Raw genomic sequence first — 18,525 nt, forward strand, 5'->3', positions numbered from 1 at the left:
CTTTTAGAATGTACACAATACAAAACCCACATCTCCAAAGTAACATACAGTATATTTACTCATAGGCTATGTAAACAAACACTGTACATATGAAGTTTTAGAAATATGTGAGAAATAACTTTTAACTGATGACAAATGTATATCAACAGTGATTTCAACTTTATAAAAGGTGTGTGTGCATGTAGAGAAGCATTGGAATTGTCTATGGGGAGAGTTGCTTTAAAAAGGCAGTTTTGTATACTTTTTTGTAAAGTTAATCACTGATTTGCCCCCCACCTCCACAGTTTATTATAAAAACTTTCAAACATACAGCCAGGTAGAAATCATTTTACAGTGAACATTTGTGTAACTACCACCTGGATTCTACCATTAGCATCTTACTATATCACACATCTGTTCATCTATCCATTCCTCTATGTCAATCCATCGTGTTTTTCATATATTTCAAAGTAAGTTGCAGACATCAGTACACCTCCCCCTAAATACTTCAGAATGCATTTCAATAACTAGAGTTCATTTTTGGTTTGCAATTTTTTTTTTCTTTTCAGGCAAAATCTACATATAATGCAATCCACAGATCTTAAATGTAATTTTCTGAGTTTTGACAGATGTATAAGCCTATAAATTGTGACATTTAAAAACCAGAACTGGGATTTTCTTTTTTCAAATCCTTGCTTACTCAATTGAAATTAGTGTGAGATGCCTTCTGCCCTGAGCAGTTTGTACAGCAGGCCTATGCCTACAGGGGTGGGCAGGGCCAAGTTTCGTCCAATGTATGACGCTAGGATTGGGGCTAGGACTAGGACTGTGTAGCTGGAGGCAAAGAATCTGGGAACATTTCTTCTCCTTGTATCAGTGGTAGCCAGTGCAGGGAGAATCAGGGCAAAGGCTGGGCGCAGTGGCTCATGCCTGTAATTCTAGCACTTTGGGAGGCTTAGGTGGGTGGATCACCTGGGGTCAGGAGTTTGAGACCAGCCTGGCCAACATGGTGAAACCCTGTCTCTAGTAAAAATACAAAAAAATTAGCTGGGGGTGGTGGCGGGTCCTGTAGTCCCAGCTACTTGGGAGGCTGAGGCAGGAGAATCGCTTGATTGCTTGAACCCAGGAGGTGGAGGTTGCAGTGAGCTGAGATGGCGCCATTGCACTCCAGCCTGGACAATGAGCGAAACTCTGTCTTAAAAAATATATATATCGAGCAAAGGCTCCTACAACTCACCTTCTCAGGGTAAGGGGCTGTATGTCCAGTCTCTTAGATACAAAGTTCCAGTGAAAGACTCTTGGGGTTGGCCAGGCGCAGTGGTTCACCCCTGTAATCCCAGCATTTTGGGAGGCTGAGGCAGGCAGATCGCCTGAGGTCAGGAGTTCAAGACCAGCCTGGCCAACATGGTGAAACCCTGTCTCTACTAAAAATACAAAATTAGCCAGGCGTGGTGGCGCATGCCTGTAATCCCAGCTACTCGGGAGGCTGAGGCAGGAGAATCGCTTGAACCCGGGAGGCAGAGGTTGCAGTAAGCCGAGATCGTGCCATTGCACTCAAGCCTGGGCCACAAGAGCAAAAACTCCGTCTCAAAAAAAAAAAAACAAAAAAAACTCTTGGGTTTGAACAGTGTGGCCTGCAAAGGGACTTGGCTCTCATTTACTTCACCTTTCTATCTTATTGCCTTGCTTTATTTTCATTTCAGCATTTAGGAAATTTTCTTGTTCATTTGTTTATTGTCTGTGTTCCTATACAGAATGTAAGCTCCTGAGAGCAGAGGCCTCTTCTGTCCTCTTCTGTCTTATTCCCTGCTGTGTCCAGCACATGGTCTGCACTCAATAAGTATTTGTTGCGAGAATGACTCATTGTTCCATTTACTAGAAGGGGAAAGGAGGCCCCGAGAGGGGAAATGACTTGCCTAAAGAAACAGGAGTCCTTTCCCCCCATCCTCCAGCTCTCCTGGTCCTCTCCTTTGCTCATAAACCCTGTGACTGTTGGGGCACCTGTGGGGTGGCTGAGAAATGCCTACCTGTAGGTATGTGCTCCTGTGGGTTGGGACTAATGCAGGACTAGGAGTAGGAGGGCTCTGCAGTCCCCCATTTGGGTAGGCTTGGGCACAGGAAACTGCCTCGTCTCCCTTCCTCAGTTCTCTTCTCTTCCAGGATAACCCTTTACTCTGTGATGATGATGGGCGAGGGAGCTCAGGACACTCTGGGAGCCAAGTAGGATGGAGGGCTGGGCAGGTCTCTACAGGCAGGCAGCTGAGGAGGGGGCTCTGTCTTCTTCCAATGGAAACAGCATCTGTGTGGTTGCTGAGCTGAACCCTCCTTCCCAGGGTCTCCAGGGTCTGTAGTTCTCCTTGGTCTGTAGTTCTGTCACCCCTGTGCACACCCCACAAATGCTTTGACCACAGTGCAGCTGTCTCATGGGGAGAGAAAGAACTTTCATTTCCTGAGAATGGGTTACTTGCCAAGCTGAACATGCCTAATTCTCAATACAGCCCTGGGAAGTTCCAGGAAGAGTTGCAGAGGGAGGCTCAGGTCACCCAGCACATGGTGGGGCTGGAAACCCCGGGCTCTTTGACTACCACGCCCAACAACAATTTTTCCAAGTGTGGTCATATCCAAAAGGGGTCCTTCAGATAATCTCAAAGATGAACACTTACTGCAATCACTATTTCAATTATATTAAAAATATAAGTAGCATGTCAACCCCTTCTAGGGTAATACAAATAAACTACAAGTAAAAAAAAACTAATCAACAAAAAGAAACATATTAAGAAATAATAGTGTAAATTAGATGTAAGGCAAAAGTAAGCTGGTGGGGTTTGGTTCTAGAGCATAGGGCTGCTATCCCAGCTACTGAGGTACCTCCTGTGTTTGCAGTCATTACTTGTTAGGGGTTTTCACACTTTGACTTACCGCTTTTCACTTTGCCATTCGGTGTTGGGGGATAGATTGAGTTTGGACTTAAGGGGATATGTGAATGTTGGGCGTGGGGAAGGATCCACCCTCACTGGGGTCTGACCGTTAGGAGAGTAGGCGTGTGGACTCTGGGCCTTTGGGCTGGAGTGTCTATTGGTCAGAGGTGTCGGGTTCGGCCATTTCACCCACACCTCTAGGCTGGCCCTGCTGAGAGGGAGAGACAGTCACAACTCCCACTCAAGGAGAGACTTCCCTGCTGGGGAGGGGACGGCCCGAGGCCCGCCCCACCCATATTCCCAGGCCCTGGCTCTGGTTAGCTGGACTAACTTATTCCACAATACGGAGGAGTGGGGCACAGAGTCCTAAACTGGCGCCCCAACAGAAGGCAGTGGTGGGGACCGGAGATTGTAGGACTGGAGATGGTAGGGGCTGCTGATGGGAGCCCCTTTTGCGCCGCAGTGTTCCCTGCCATGAAGACTTGCCGCCGGTCACAACCCTTCCCCGGGGGCGCCCCGAATGTGGGACTCCTTCCGGCCTGGGGTGCGTGAGGGGGACTCAGGGGTTGCCCGGTCTGGAGGAGAGACTCGCCGCCACCTACCCCGGGAACCGCAGACTCTGGGTCTGGGATAAAGCGTCCCCTACCCGCAAGCTCGGTCTGTGCGCTACTGTGCAATCTGTCTTTTGCCTGCAGACGCCCAGCCGCTCGCCCTGCGCGGGTCTCGGAATGTCCAGGGGTCCCTACTGGGGATCACAACCCGGCGAAATGTCGCATTTGCCACCACCTATCACGACTGCGTAATCGGTTTTCAGCCGCAGACGCTCAGGTCCTGCAGCACCCGCGGGGATCCGTGGAGGAACCTGCTGCCACTGGATGGACTGAGCGATTGCTTCGCGGGTGTCACGCACCAGACGCCGTGCCGGGAGCGCCGGGAAGGGGGTACGCGCCCCAACCCCGGCCGGGGGAGGGCGCACTCTGGCTCCTCTCTGCGTTTTGAGCCTCCCCTCCCCCGCCAGGCGTATCGCAAAAGGCACCCCCATCGCAGAGCACCATGTGTTGTGCTTCTTCTACTCAGCTCGGTGGCGAGCGGGGCCCCAGCATGCGCATCTGGAAAGCGGGGGAGATTACCCTGGAGCTCGGGTGGGGACGGCGTAGGCTGACTTGATGTAAGACGACATCCACGGAGCCAGACCCGTTCTAGGGACTTGGCAGGTTCCTCTCCCTCCCCAGTGAGATCCGTCGTTCTTTGCAGCGATTAGGGGAGGGAAAAAAAGACCCACAGTATCACGTTTGGAGAGGGTTAGGAAGATGGCTCTCGAGTTTCAGGCCGCCCTGGTGGCTAGACATTGGTGTAGTTTGTGCCTGGCCTCGGTTTCCTGATCTGTAAACTGGGAAGAAGGCCCAAGTCATGAGGCCTGTGACTGTAGAATGGCTGAAGGCACTGGTGCACTCGCAGCCGGTCCTTCCGGGGTCCGGCTTCCCGAAGGACTGGGCAGCCCCGGGGCGAACCCCTCTGGAGCTACCAGGAGACCGTGTGACCGGGTTCGGCCCCAGCCGGCAAGTGAGCGCCCAGCGGAGCGCAAGGGCAGGGCCCGCGCGGGCCGGAGACGCCCGTTCGCTGTCGGCCAACCAGCGCCTGTCTCTGAACAGCCAATGAACACGCGCCTTACAGCCAAGGCCGGGTCGGGAGCGAGGCTGCGGCGAGTGCGGCGCTGACAGAGACGCGCGCGCGCGCTATCGCGCTCGGACCCCGGCCGCTGCCGCCATCACCGTCGCCCGCCCAGTTGCCCCTCAGCCGCTTCCCCTCGCCATGGAGGCGAGGCCGCCGCCGCCGCCGCGGGGCTCGGAGCCGCGGGCCGGGCGGCGGCCCTGAGGGCGAGTGGCGGCCCGAAACGCCGCCGCGGAGCCGAGGCGGAGCCGCTGTCCTCGTCCCCAGCGGTCCCGCCCAACGCCCGACTCTGTGAGTGTTCGCGGCCGCTGCGCCCGGGTGGGCTCCGGAAGGGGGAGCGGCTCCCGGGGGCGGTGGGAGGGGTCCCGGGCCACAGCCCGGAGCCCGAAGCCCGAAGCCCGAAGCCCTAAGCCATCTTTTCCGGGTAGAAGCCTGCGGGCGCCTGCAGTTTGATTGTGCATCCTTGCGGGTCCGTCGCGGGGAGGGGTTCCCCGGAAACGTGCCGGCCCGAGCGCCGACCCCTCGCGACTGTCCAGGAACTTTGCATGCGTCCTCCTGGGACCAGGCCAGGGCATTGCCAGAGTTCATTCTCAGAGAAGAAACTTAGAACGGCGAGAACAGAATTTGCTCAGGTCCGTTTAATGGGAGGAAAGAGGAAAACTCTTGGCATGAAAAAATTTGCTTTTGCAGTGACCAACTTTTCTTTCCCTTCAAGTCCACCTCCCTCGGTCCCCCGGCCCGTCTCCCAGGCCCCTCTCCTTGCCGCCCTCTCCCAGCTGTTGAGGCTGTTTAAGAAGGGAAATAAGGGCTGAGAGCTGCCCAGAATTCAGAATAGGCCAATTGAGAACGCAGGTCCCCTCCCTTTTTACTTTCGGTAAATAAAAAATTTTTTTTGAAAAAATTAGTTACTAATTATATCTCCTGAAGATTAAAAAAAATTAGCAGAGCTGAGTCCTGTCTTGAGGGTTTCGTTTTTATTTTTGAGATCACTGATGATATTTGTAAGACAGGAAAAGAAGAATGTGCAAATCCACCCTCTGCAGGGTGAACGCCATCAGAAGCCTTTGCTCAGGAGAGGGATTCCGGCTCTAGAACCAGTCACATCACCCTGGAGATGGCTTCGTTTGCCACCTGCTAGCTGTGCAGGCAGCCTGAGAAACAGAAGATGGTGGGCGAGAGGAGGACTGACTAGGAAAGGGCGAACATCTTCCTGCCTGGCCACTCCTTTCAGAAACAGATCTGATGCTGTCACTTGTTTACTTAAAAACTCCCTCGCTTTTCTTTTTCCCATGGGATGAATGAAGCCTAAAATGCCTTATCAGGTCATACAAAGCCCTTGACAATCTTGCCTCAATTTGCTCCTTTACTTTTAGCCTAATCTGATCCTCCAATTCTCCTTCCCCTCATCCCGCTTGCTGGCTAGTATTCAGAGCTGCTTGACTGCCCCCTCACATGTTGGGATGTTTTTGTTTTATGTGATCCTCTTTCTTCCCCACCTTTACCTGCCAAGCTCCACTTTTTCTTTTAAAGTTCTTCTCATTTGAGAAGCTTCTTGCGGGCAGGAGCTGTGTCTTGCCCACCTTTCTATCTCCCATGGTGGGAGAATTCCTCCAAGTTGTCTTGTAGATTCTTTCCAATCTCTTCTCTCTTATGCCTAGGCTCTGTTTATTTCCCGGTATCCACTTCCCAAGAGATTTTTTCGTGTTTTGAAGGCCTGCTTGGAGTACATGCCCAGGACTTTTAGTATTTCTGATTCCCCGCTTCCCCATGTCCATCCCACCCAGGCCCCATAAGCAGTCAGCAGGTGGGGACTGGTAGGCCCCATAAGCAGTCAGCAGGTGGGGACTGGTAGGTCCCATATCCCACTGGCCTCCAAAAAACTGTCTCTGAAAGACTTTAAAAGCCCTTCAGTCTCTTTTCACCTCTGCCTGCTCAAAGTGACCTGGCTGATACCGTGCATTGTAAGGCATGGTGGGATCCCGGGGCCTGTTCTCTGTTTAGCCACTTAACATCTGGGTGAAATACAGAACCAGAAAAACCACCCCTCTGACTTCAGTACATTCGTGTGTCTTCCCCTTGCCAGGTGAATTGCTTGGGATACAAAAGTGAAGAAATCAGTCCTTAACCTTTGAGGAACTCAGGGTCTAATGTAGGACAGGTGGATATAAATACATTACAGGTGCTGTAAGATTGTGATAATAATAATAGCTATTTTTTATTTGCCTTGTGACAAGCTATGTAATGTTTTCCATGAATTCCCTCAGTCTTTTCAACAGTCATAAAAGGGCTTATTCCTACTCTACAGGGTTGGAAACTGAGGCCAAACAGTGGGCAAATGAGGGAATAGTCAAGATTTGAATTTTGGCCGTGTATTTGCAGAGCCTCTGCCAGGCTGTGTAGGGAGCATCCCCTGCCTGGGTGATTTGGGAAAGCTTTCCTGGGACGGGGGGGCCTTCGGATCATGAAGGATGCATAGGAGTTTGCGCATGGTGGACTGCACACATAGGCAAGAGGGAGCAGCACAAGCAAACTTGGTGGTGGAAGGAATCCACTGTCCTTGGGGAGGAGGGAAGAGGTTGATCATAGCTGGATCAGGTAAGGACAGTGGAGAGCTACTAGAGGATTTAAAGGAGGTCAGGGACTTGGGCTGAAAGAATTTTGGAAAGATCATTTGGGGGCAATATAGGGCCAAATGCAGATGCCCCTGCAATATAGGAGGCACTGGTTGGGTCTGACAGAGGTAGAATCACAGCCTCTTAGACCCAGAGGAAGGTGTAGAGAGAATCCTGCTCAATTTTGGGAAAAGATAATTAATGCAGATGAGAGAAAAATTCAAAAGTTCTAGCAATACAAAAGAGTATATAGAGAAAAATGTCCCTCCTACCCTGGCCCCAAGTCTCCTGTCTCCCTAACCTCCTCCCCAGAGATGGCTGAAGTTTTCAGTTTATATGGCCTTCCATAGACACTGTTGCTTTATAAATATGTGCCTGCTTATCCATACTCCTCCCACCATGGGACGTACCACTCACACCTTACTGGGTTTGTTTACTTAACATATTTAGGAAATCATTCTATTATCAACATATAGAGAGAGTTATTTGCTCTTTCTGTTGACGTGCTTTTACTTATTTAGTTGTATGACTGTACTGTAACATCTTTGGGTTAAATATTTGTTTCCAGGTTCTTCTCTTACAGCAGTGAATGTCCTTGTACATACTGTGTTGTGTGCTCATTTGCAAAGTTATCTGAACAATATGCTTTTAGAAGTGGAATTACTGGGTCAAGGGATATGTCTGCATTTTTGATTTGCAGACATGGAGCCAAACTGCCACCCCTTTTTCGGGGGTTGTACCAATTTATCCTCTCCCCCAAAGTGTATAGCTGGATAGATGATCTTCGGAGAATTCAGGAGGATCAACTACGATGCTTTTTCAGCTATTATATATGCCTACTTTTCCTCCACAAATCCTCCCCCACCCTATGCGATTCTAGCCAGTTTCTTTGAATTTACAGAGGGAGATGTTGAGGCTCAGAAGGACAAAAGTAACTTGTGCAGGATGATCAGTGCGGGTGGTGGTGGGTGTTTTGTTTTGTATTTTTGCACCCCTCATGTTTGTATTTGCCAGCTCCTTTCGTTGGAGGTGCTCAGTGTCAGTTTGTAAACATTATTGCATTATTTTTCTCCATTTTCACATGGAAAAAAATGAGATGCAGGTGAAGTTTGAGTTATGAGAGGGAAACTGGCCAAATATAGAATCTTGTCATTTTACTTCCAGTGCAATAATAAATGTTTCCAAATGACAAAGCTGAAGAGATGTTTTTTGTTTGTTTGTTTGTTTGTTTTTTGAGATGGAGTTTTGCTCTTGTTGCCCAGGCTGGAATGCAATGGCGCTATCTTGGCTCACGCAACTTTCGCCTCCTGGGTTCAAGCGATTCTCCTGCCTCAGCCTCCCGAGTAGCTGGGATTACAGGCATGTGTCACTGTACCTGGCTAATTTTGTATTTTTAGTAAAGACGGGGTTTCTCCATGTTGGTAAGGCTGGTCTCGAACTCCTGACCTCAGGTGATCTGCTGGTCTTGGCCTCCCAAAGTGCTGGGATTACAGGCATGAGCCACCGTGCCCGGTGAAGAAATGGTTTTTTAGTGAGTCTGAGTACAACAAAAATAGCAATAATATAACACTAACTTAATAAAACTGAACAGCAGGCCCAAAAATAGCCCAACATTAAAATTTATTTTAATGTATTCTCTATGGAAAAGAGAATCCATTAAATGTAAAACTGTATTTATTTTACTCTAAATTCACATCCATTTGTGTCAGTGTACAAGACATAATTTTTATAGTAGCAGTCAGTACATATAGAATATGATTTTTGAATTCTTGAATAGCATAAAATATTTTATATTTACTCATTTAAGTATTTGTTCATTTAAAATCACAGGCTGGGTGCGGTGGCTCACGCCTGTAATCCCAGCACTTTGGGAGGCCGAGGCGGGTGGATCATGAGGTCAAGAGATCAAGACCATCCTGGCCAACATGGTGAAACCCCATCTCTACTAAAAATACAAAAATTAGCTGGGTGTGGTGGCGCGTGCCTGTAATCCCAGCTACTCGGGAGGCTAAGGCATGAGAATCACTGGAACCCAGGAGGCGGAGGTTGCAGTGAGCCAAGATCTTGCCACTGTACTCCAGCCTGGCGACAGAGCGAGACTCCGTCTCAAAAAAAAAAAAAATCACAGTATAGTATTCCATGCATCGACAGCTGTAGTTTTTTTTATTTGTTTTTGTTTTTTTGAGACAGGGTCTCACTTTGCCACCCTGGCTGGAGTGCAGTGGCATGATCACAGCTCACTGCAGCCTTGACCTCCTGGGCTAAATGATCTTCCCATCTCAGCCACCTGAATAGCTGGGACTGCACAGGTCTGTGCCACCACGACCAGCTAATTTTTTTATTTTTTGTAGAGACATTTTTATGTTGCACAGGCTAGTCTTGAACTCCTGGACTCAAGTGATCCACCCGCCTTGGCCTCCCAAAGTGCTGGGATTACAGGTGTGCGCCACCACTCTCAGCCAACAGCTGTAGTTGGTGCAATCCTTTTTATTCTTTTATTTTTTTCTACCTTTTTGCTATTATAAATGGTACTTTTATACCCCTTGTTCAAATACTTCTTTTGGATTATTTCCTTGGACTCTTACTCCCAACCTGGGCTCACCAAGTCAGAGGATACAGTTTCGGTGCCTAATTGCAATCTGGAAAGGTTGAACTAGTTTCCAGCACTATCAGCAATTTATGGGGCCATTTCTTGACAACCCATCTAGTGCTATTACAAAGAAATGTAATGATACCTTGAATTAGGTTTAATTTACATTGCTTTGGAAAAAGAGACCAGTAGCTGATATAGATTTTTTGAAAGAAGTACATTGCTGTGATATAGATTATCTCCAAGATTTATGTAACTAAAGCCAACTTGTGGTTGAAGAAAGATTTGGTTGATGAGATTGAAATATTGTGGAAGTTTAGAATAGGATCATAGCAGTATAAAATATAAGACTAGATGCTGTTCAGTTGGAAATACCAGGCATTGTGCCAGAAGCTGGGGACACCCCAGAGTAACATGGATGTGATGTCTGTCCTCATGACACTTTTAGGTTAGTGCAGTAGACAGACATTAAAATCACCTATGGTAATTATAGATGTGATGAAAGGGGAAGAATAGGGTGTCGGGAGTGCCAGAGAAGTTCAGCAGCTAAACAACATTTGCAGTTAAACATTTGTGAAGGCCCTGAGCTGAGAAGGGATTTGGTAGCTCAGGGCAGCGCTTCGCTAACTTGAATGTGCTCATGAACCATCTGGGAATCTTGTTAAAATGCCAAGTCCTGAATCAGTAGGTCTGGGGTGGGACTTGGGATTCTGTGTTACTAACCAGCTCCTGGGTGAGGCAGATGCTGCTGGTGGGTGGATCACAATTGGCGTAGCAAGGCCTAATTGAGAGCTTGGTGAGCACCTAAAACTGGCTGACCATGGTGAGCAGGAAGGGGCAGGTGGCTTGCAGTGACAGAGTAATTCTCTGCCTAGGCTGCACTTTAGATTCACCTGGGGAACTTAGAAAAATCAAGGTTGCAAATGCCCCACCCGCAGGCATTTTAATTTAATTGGTCTCAGTTGGGGCCTGAGAATGTGTATACAGTCATGCACAGTATAACGATGTTTCCATCAAGGAGAGACTGCATATACAACAGTGGTCCCATAAGATTATAATCCATAATTTTACTATTCTATTTTTAGATATGTTTAAATACACAAATACTTACTGTATTAGTTACTTACAGTATTCAGTACAGTAACATGCTGTACAGGTTTGTAGCCTAGGAGCAGTAGGCTATACAATATAGCTTAGATATGTAGCAAGCTGTACCATCTCATTTTGTGTAAGTACCTTTTATGATGTTTGCGGAATTATGAAATCACATCAGGACTCATCCTCAGAATGTGTTCCCGTTGTTAAGTGATGCATACCTGTATATATATTTTAACTCCCCAGGTGATTCTAATGTGTAGCCAGGCTTGAGAACTAGAGACTAAGGACAGTGTTGAGACTAGAGAATGGCAAGGAGCAGAGTTGAGGGTCCTGTATGGCATGCAAGGATTTTGGACTCTATCCTGAAGGCAGAGCTAAATCTTTGAAGGATTTTTAAGCAGGAGAGTGAACTGATCTGATTTGCAATTGTTAAAAAGTTCACTGTGGCTGTAGTCCAGAGCAGTAGTTTTCAAATTGAGGTAGATAAGATGATCCAGGGGAACTGGAAGAAAATTTAGAACTTTTTATTGTTTTTATCTAAAAGATAAGATAAAACATTTAATTTAGGAATTGTCTCTGGCATCTTCTTGGGTCTATAGGTCAAACAGTTAATGTGTTAACTGTAGAACTTTGGGTGTCCTGAAGGAAGAGACTGAATTCTGCAGTGAGCAGAGACATATTTATACATTTGTTCTCCATGTATTGCAACATATTGTTAACAGTTTATATTAACCAGTTCTCATTGAACTAGCCGTTACAAAATGGACATGCAGAGAAACCAGTGATCAAAGAAAATACTAATAATACAAGCACAAGCAAACAAGTTGTCAGAGCTGACACTAGTCCAACTCCTGTGGTGAATTCTTGGTGAGCTATTCAAATAAGTCAGCTCTTACTAAATTGGAAAGTATCAGGAAATTTATAAGAAACATGGACTTTCATGCTCTGTCATTAATAGGAATCTTGCTTTAAGATTCCTTTTAATCGTATGTAGAACCCAGCTGCACGGTGGCTCACACCCATAATCCCACTGTTTTGGGAGCCTGAGGTGCAGGAGGCCAGGAGCTCAAGACAAACCTGGGCAACATAGCGAGACCCCATCTCTACCCAAAATAAAAAATTAGCCGTGTGGTGTCACGTGCCTGTAGTCCCACTTACTTGGGAGGCTGAGGCAGAGGATTGCTTGAACCCAGGAGTTCAAGGCTGCATTGAGCCGTGATTGCACCACTGTACTCCAGCCTGGGGGACAGAGGGAGACTCTGTGTCTCAAAAAAAAAAAGGGGGACCGGGCATAGTGGCTCACAACTGTAATCCCAGCACTTTGGGAGGCCAGGGTGGGTGGATCACAAGGTCAAGAGATCAAGACCATCCTGGCCAACATAGTGAAACTCCATCTCTACTAAAAATACAAGAATTCGCCGGGCGTGGTGGCGTGTGCCTCTGGGTAATCTCAGCTACTCGGGAGGCTGAGGCAGGAGAATCATCTGAGCCCAGCAGGCGGAGTTTGCAGTGAGCCGAGATCTCGCCACTGCACTCAAGCCTGCGTGACAGAGCAAGACTCTGTCTCCAAAAAAAAAAAGTATGTAAAACTTGAGATATTAAATAATAAAATATGAGGCTGTCACCAGTATGAAGACATTTGAAAACCAAAAATTTGGAACATAAAGAGAACCTCTACATTTTTTTTGCAGTGATGTTTAAAGATAAAGAATATTCCATCAGATGCTTTACAAAATTTTGCTGACTTCAATGATTAAAATTTATATTTTGAGGGTTTTTTGTTTTTAAGAGACAGGGTCTCACTCTGTTGCCCAGGCTGGAGTACAGTGGCACAATGATAGCTCACTGCAGCATTGAACTCCTGGGCTCAAGCGATCTTCCCACCTTGGCCTTCCAAAGCTCTGGGACTGCACATGTGAACCACCATTCCTGGCCAGTTTTTAAGTTTATTGTTCTTATAAAAGACAAAATGGAGCCGGGTGCAGTGGCTCATGCATGTAATCCCAGCACTTTGGGAGGCCGAAGTGGACGGATCACTTGAGGTCAGGAGTTTGAAACCAGCCTGGCCAACATGGCAAAACCCTGTCTCTACTAAAAACACAGAAATTAGCCAGGTATGGTGGGCGCACCTGTAGTCCCAGCTACTCGGGAGGCTGAGGCAGAAGAATCGCTTGAACCTGGGAAGCGGAGATTGCAGTGAGCTGAGGTTGCGCCGCTGTACTCCAGCCTGGGAGACAGAGCGAGACTGTTTCAGGGGAAAAAAAGAAAAAAGACAAAAAAACACATACCCTTGGCAGATTCTTCCTGCCCCACCCCCAAAAGGCCCACTTAAACAAAAAACGGACTGATGTACTACATGGAAAATAATTTTGTCAGGAAATCAAAATACCATTGGAAGATGTATAGAAAACATTGCTGAATATGTGAACAAACAATATTAGAACAAATTTTGCAGTGTGGGAAGTTTGGTATACGGTTATAAAAGTACAGAAGCTTCTAGCATGTCTCAGTATCGCTAGATTCTCTTTTTTTTCTTTTCTTTCTTTCTTTCTTTTTTTTTTTTTGAGACAGTTTTGTTCTGTCACCCAGGCTGGAGTGCAGTGGCACCATCATGGTTCACTGCAGCATTGACCTCCCAGTCTCAAGTGATCATCCTACCTCAGCCTCTCAAGTAGCCAGGACCACAGGCATGCACCACCATAACTATTTTTTTTATTTTTTATTTTTAGGAGAGATGAGGTCTCACTATGTTGCCCAGGCTGGCCTCGAACTCCTGGCTCAAGCAATCCACCTGCCAAAAGACCTTCCAAAGTGCTGGGATTACAGGCATGAGCCACCATGCCAACTGTGCCAGGCCTAGATTACCTTTTAATAGTTACATCCAAGAATAAGGACCACTTCTTTTGTGAGCTACTGGAAGAAAGTTGTACTGGAGAAGACATATTCTTAATAGTAAATGATTGCATTCATAAGAACATTACTATATGGAATAATAGACTGAATGTAAATTAATGGAACAGCTGCTTTGACTGAACAAAAGAATGAAATTCATTCATTACTTCTCTATGGGCAGGCTGTTGAGTCCACTTATTTGTTAATTATCTTGTGGTAGAGTTGTTGATGAGTTTTGCATTTTTCTTTTTTAAAAAAATGCCAACTTTTTGTTATGGTAAGTGGCTACAGTTTGAGTAATCCTAATATGAAATCCAAAAGGCTTCCAAATCCAACACTTTTTTTTTTTTTTTTTTTTGAGACAGGTTCTCACTCTGTATGTAGCCCAGGCTGGAGCACAGTGGCATGATCATGGCTAATTGCAGCCTTGACTTCCTGGGCTCGGGTGATCCTCCCACCTCAGCCTCCTGAGTAGCTGGGACTACAGGCATGCACCACCATGCCCAGCTAATTTTGCAACCAGTAGGAATAATGCAAATAGTACAAAATCTGAAAAATACCTAAATCTGAAACACTTCTGGTCCCAAGCATTTCAGATAAGGAATATTCAACCTGAACCTAGCAAATATCATTTGAAAAAATAATATCTTAATCTGTCTCTTCAAGTAAAAGTATTATTTAAATAGTGAATGAGAAAGGAACTACTTCTTTTCTTAGAAAGAAATGTGCAACGGTAGAGCGTTTTCCTCGTTGTAATTTTTTTTACACGTGATCATTATAAGCTGTAACTTACATATTATAAAATTCTCCTTTTTAAAATGTATAGTTCTGTGGTTTTTAGTATATGCATAGAGTTGTGCAGCTTTTGCCACTGTCTAGTTTAAGAACATTTCATCACCCCAAAAAGAGACCCTGCACCCATTAGCCTCACTTCCCATTCTGTCCTCCCTCCAGTCCCTGGCAACTACTAATCTTCCTGTTTCTTTGGATTTGCCTATTCTGGACATTTCATATAAATGAAATCATACAATATGTGACCTTTTGTAGCTGGCTTCTTTTACTTAGCATAATGTTTCTGGGGTTCATTCATGTTGTACCATGTATCAGTACTTCATTCCTTCTTATGGCTGAATAATATTCCGTTATATTGATATATAACATTTGGCTAACTGGTTCATCAATTGATGAACATCTATTTGTTTCTACTTTTTGGCTTTATGAATAATGCTGCTATGAATATTCATGTATAAATTTTTGTGTAGTCATAGGTTTTAATTTCTCTTGGGTATATATATATATACCTAGGAGTAGGATTGCTGGGTTAAACGGTGACTAACTTTGAGGGGCTGTCAAACTGTTTTCTAAAGTGACTACCCATTCCCAGTAGCAACTCACAAGGGTTCCAGCAGCAATACAATAGGGGTCCAGTTTCTCCCAGCAATGCTTAGGGGTCCCAATGTCTCCCATCTTTGCCAACATTTGTTACTCTCTTTTTGATTATAGCCATATTAGTGGGTGTGAAGTTGTATCTCATTGTGGTTTTTATTTGCATTTCCATGATGATTTATGATGTGCATCTTTTCATGTGCTGTTGGCCGTTTATGTATGTTCTTTGGGGAAATGTCTATTCAGATACTTGGCTCATTTTAAAATTTAGTTATTGCTCTTTTTATTATTGAGTTACTTATATATTTTTAGATATAAGTCCCATATCAGATATACGATCTGTAAATATTTTTTCCCATCTGTGGGTTGTGTGTTCAGCTGTTTGCGTGGACATATCCTTTTGGGTAGATCTAGGAGTGGAACTGCTGAGTCAAATGGTAACTCTGTGTTTTTTTTGTTTTTTTTTTTTTGAGACGGAGTCTCGCTCTGTCGCCCAGGCTGGAGTGCAGTGACACGATTTTGGCTCACTGCAAGCTCTGCCTCCCGGGTTCACGCCATTCTCCTGCCTCAGCCTCCCGAGTAGCTGGGACTACAGGCACCCGCCACCACGTCCGGCTAATTTTTTGTGTTTTTAGTAGAGACGGGATTTCACAGTGTTAGCCAGGATGGTCTCGACCTCGTGATCCACCCGCCTCGGCCTCCCAAAGCGCTGGGATTACAGGCACAAGCCACTGCGCCCGGTTTGAGGAACCACTAACTTTGTTGAGGAACAAAAAGAACGCCTGCACCTTTTTACAATCCCAGCAGCAGTGTATGAGTGTATCAGTTTCTCCATATACTTGTCAACACTTGTTGTTTGTTTTTTTTAACTGTAGCCATCCTAGTAGGTGTAAAGTGGTATTGCATTATGTTTTAATTTGCATTTCCTTAATGACTCATGATCTCACTGTGATTTTGTTGCATCTATAAAATTCTCATAATTTTACACATGAAAAACTTAGAAACAATTTTGTAACCTAATAAAAATCTCCAAATGTGTTTCTAAAAACATTTCCAGATGATCTAATGAAATAAAGAATCTAGGCATTGGTCACCAGTGGCTGTTAAAACCATTAGGGAACTTTATAATAAAGGGATCAGTGTGACAATCTTCTGATCAATCATAACATCTCTAAAATTGGGACAACCAAATCTTATATTCTTTCTATGTGATACTAGGAAGAACATATCATTCATGAAATAGTCTTGCTTGCCCCAACAAACAGAGTCAAACCTTCCTCTGATTAGTGTAGATCTGATTACTGGTTTATAGGATATAATTGGCAAATTTAGAATGTGAAAAATATTGTAGGACAAATGAACCCATTTACTTCAAATGAATGGCAAGAAAAAAAAGTACACGAACTGCTACAGATTAAAAAAGACTTGAGGCTGGGCGTGGTGGCCCACGCCTGTAATCCCAGCACTTTGGGAGGCCGAGGTGGGCGGATCATGAGGTCAGGAGTTCGAGAACAGCCTGACCAACATGGTGAAACCCCGTCTCTACTAAAAATACAAAAATTAGCCGGGCGTGGTGGCATGCACCTATAATCCCAGCTACTCAGGAGGCTGAGGCAGGAGAATTGCTTGAACCCGGGAGGCGGAGGTTGCAGTGAGATCATGCCACCGCACTCCAGTGTGGGCGACAGAGCAAGACTCTGTCTTGGAAAAAATAAAAAAGACTTGAAACATATTAATTGAACATAAGTATAGATCTTGTTTAGATCCTGTTTCATGCAAACCAACTGTAAAAAGTTATTTATGAGCCCGTTGGGAGTAATTTAAATTTGAAAACCACTTGTATATTAGATGATTTTTAAACAATTTTAATTTTTTAAAGGTGTTATTATAGTAGTATGGTTACATTAAAAAGAAAGACTCCTTTCTCTTACAGATAAGTACTGAAGTATTTTGGATGAAATGATGTTGATATCTGGAATTTGCTTTAAAATAATTCAGCATGTTTGGAGGATTACAGACGAGACAAGAATTGCCATATGTTGATAATTATTGAAGCTGGATAATAGGTATATAAGGGTTTATTATAGTATTTTCTCTACTGTTGTATATGTTTGAGAATTCCCATAGTAAAAAATTAAAAGAGAAACCACTGTAAGGGAAGAGTTTTAGTGGATTTCAAGTCCATTTGTTAGAAATAGAAAAATGTGGCCGGGCACGGTGGCTCACACCTGTAATCCCAGCACTTTGGGAGGCCGAGGCGGGCGGATCACCTGAGGTTGGGAGTTCGAGACCAGCCTGACCAACATGGAGAAACCCCCGTCTCTACTAAAAAAAATATATATATATATACAAAATTAGCCTGGCATGGTGGTGCATACCTGTAATCCCAGCTACTCGGGAGGCTGAGGCAGGAGACTTGCTTTAACCTGGGAGGTGGAGGTTGCCCTGAGCCGAGATCGCACCATTGTACTCCAGCCTGGGCAACAAGAGTGAAACTCTGTCTCAAAAAAAAGGAAAAGAAGAAAAAGAAATAAAAAAATGTAGTATCTTTGATTAATTTTCAAAAGTATATCACAGAAGATGGATATTTGCTAGCCATATTTAAAAGGAAATATTTGTATAATGGGGTGAAAAAATGATTATCACAGTTTAGTAAACACAGCCATAGTGCTTCTTCCTTTGGATTCATGTTTCTTTTTGGTTATGATAGCATTAAAACTTGGAATCAGACTTTTAAATTGCTCTATAATAAAATATTAAAATGAGATTTTTCAAACATAATGAGAAATATTTAATCATATGGATCGCACTAAAATATTTTTAAGATGGGTTTTACATTACTATTTTAATTGATGGGAGTACCATTATTGTGATCATTATGTATTTCATTTGAAATGTTTTGTAGTATTTATAGGTATTAGTACCTGTGTTCTGTTTATAAATGAACATGTGTTGGGGATGTATACTCTTATTTATTGGTGGATGTGCAGTAAAATGTTTGTTTGTGGAGAACGGACTGGGCAGGGTAGAGAGACTTATTTGATGTTTATTAGAGCAAATGTGGCCAGTGATGATGGTGTTCTGGATTGGCTTAGGGTGGGAGGAGTGGTGATAGGGATGGAGATACATGGACAAGTATGATTTAAGCAGTAGAGGCATTAGGGTTCTAGATTTCTGGCTTTTTGGAAGAGATGATTGCTAGTTAATGAACTGAGCTTTTGTGTGTGGGAAGAAGTTGAAACCTGGCCCCTGTGAATTGTGCAAGTAGTTCTTAAATATTGATTGACAAATAGCTTAACGAGCAACTAATTTTCAAATATTGGTTGACAAGTGGCTTATTACAATATTGTAAATGCATTGATACTACCATTAATAAAGA

The 18,525-nt window shown here is 44.8% G+C and overlaps 1 protein-coding gene and 1 long non-coding RNA gene across 10 annotated transcripts in view; one reads left to right on the plus strand and one right to left on the minus strand.

The window, feature by feature from the left end:
- Positions 1 to 1,515: 1,515 nt before the first annotated feature.
- Positions 1,516 to 4,518, minus strand: LOC134757800 (uncharacterized). The gene is made up of 2 exons (XR_010132288.1): positions 3,500 to 4,518; positions 1,516 to 2,395 (listed from the first exon to the last, which is right to left on the minus strand). It is a non-coding gene; the product is annotated as an uncharacterized lncRNA (long non-coding RNA).
- A 49-nt stretch (positions 4,519 to 4,567) lies between these two features.
- Positions 4,568 to 18,525, plus strand: part of PTPRA (protein tyrosine phosphatase receptor type A) — a 166,024-nt gene continuing 152,066 nt past the window's right edge. For 4 of the 9 annotated variants that reach the window (XM_063702263.1, XM_063702264.1, XM_063702265.1 and 1 more), the window contains exon 1: positions 4,578 to 4,859. The gene's annotated coding sequence lies outside the window, so the exon portion shown is untranslated. Of the gene's footprint in view, positions 4,860 to 4,935; positions 5,201 to 17,079; positions 17,213 to 18,525 lie in introns of those variants that run through there. The other 5 variants (XM_063702261.1, XM_055372438.2, XM_019016996.3 and 2 more) reach the window with 4 other exon arrangements.

The sequence above is a fragment of the Gorilla gorilla genome, chromosome 21 (genome assembly GCF_029281585.2).
Source record: "Gorilla gorilla gorilla isolate KB3781 chromosome 21, NHGRI_mGorGor1-v2.1_pri, whole genome shotgun sequence".
In the NCBI taxonomy this organism is placed as follows: domain Eukaryota; kingdom Metazoa; phylum Chordata; class Mammalia; order Primates; family Hominidae; genus Gorilla; species Gorilla gorilla.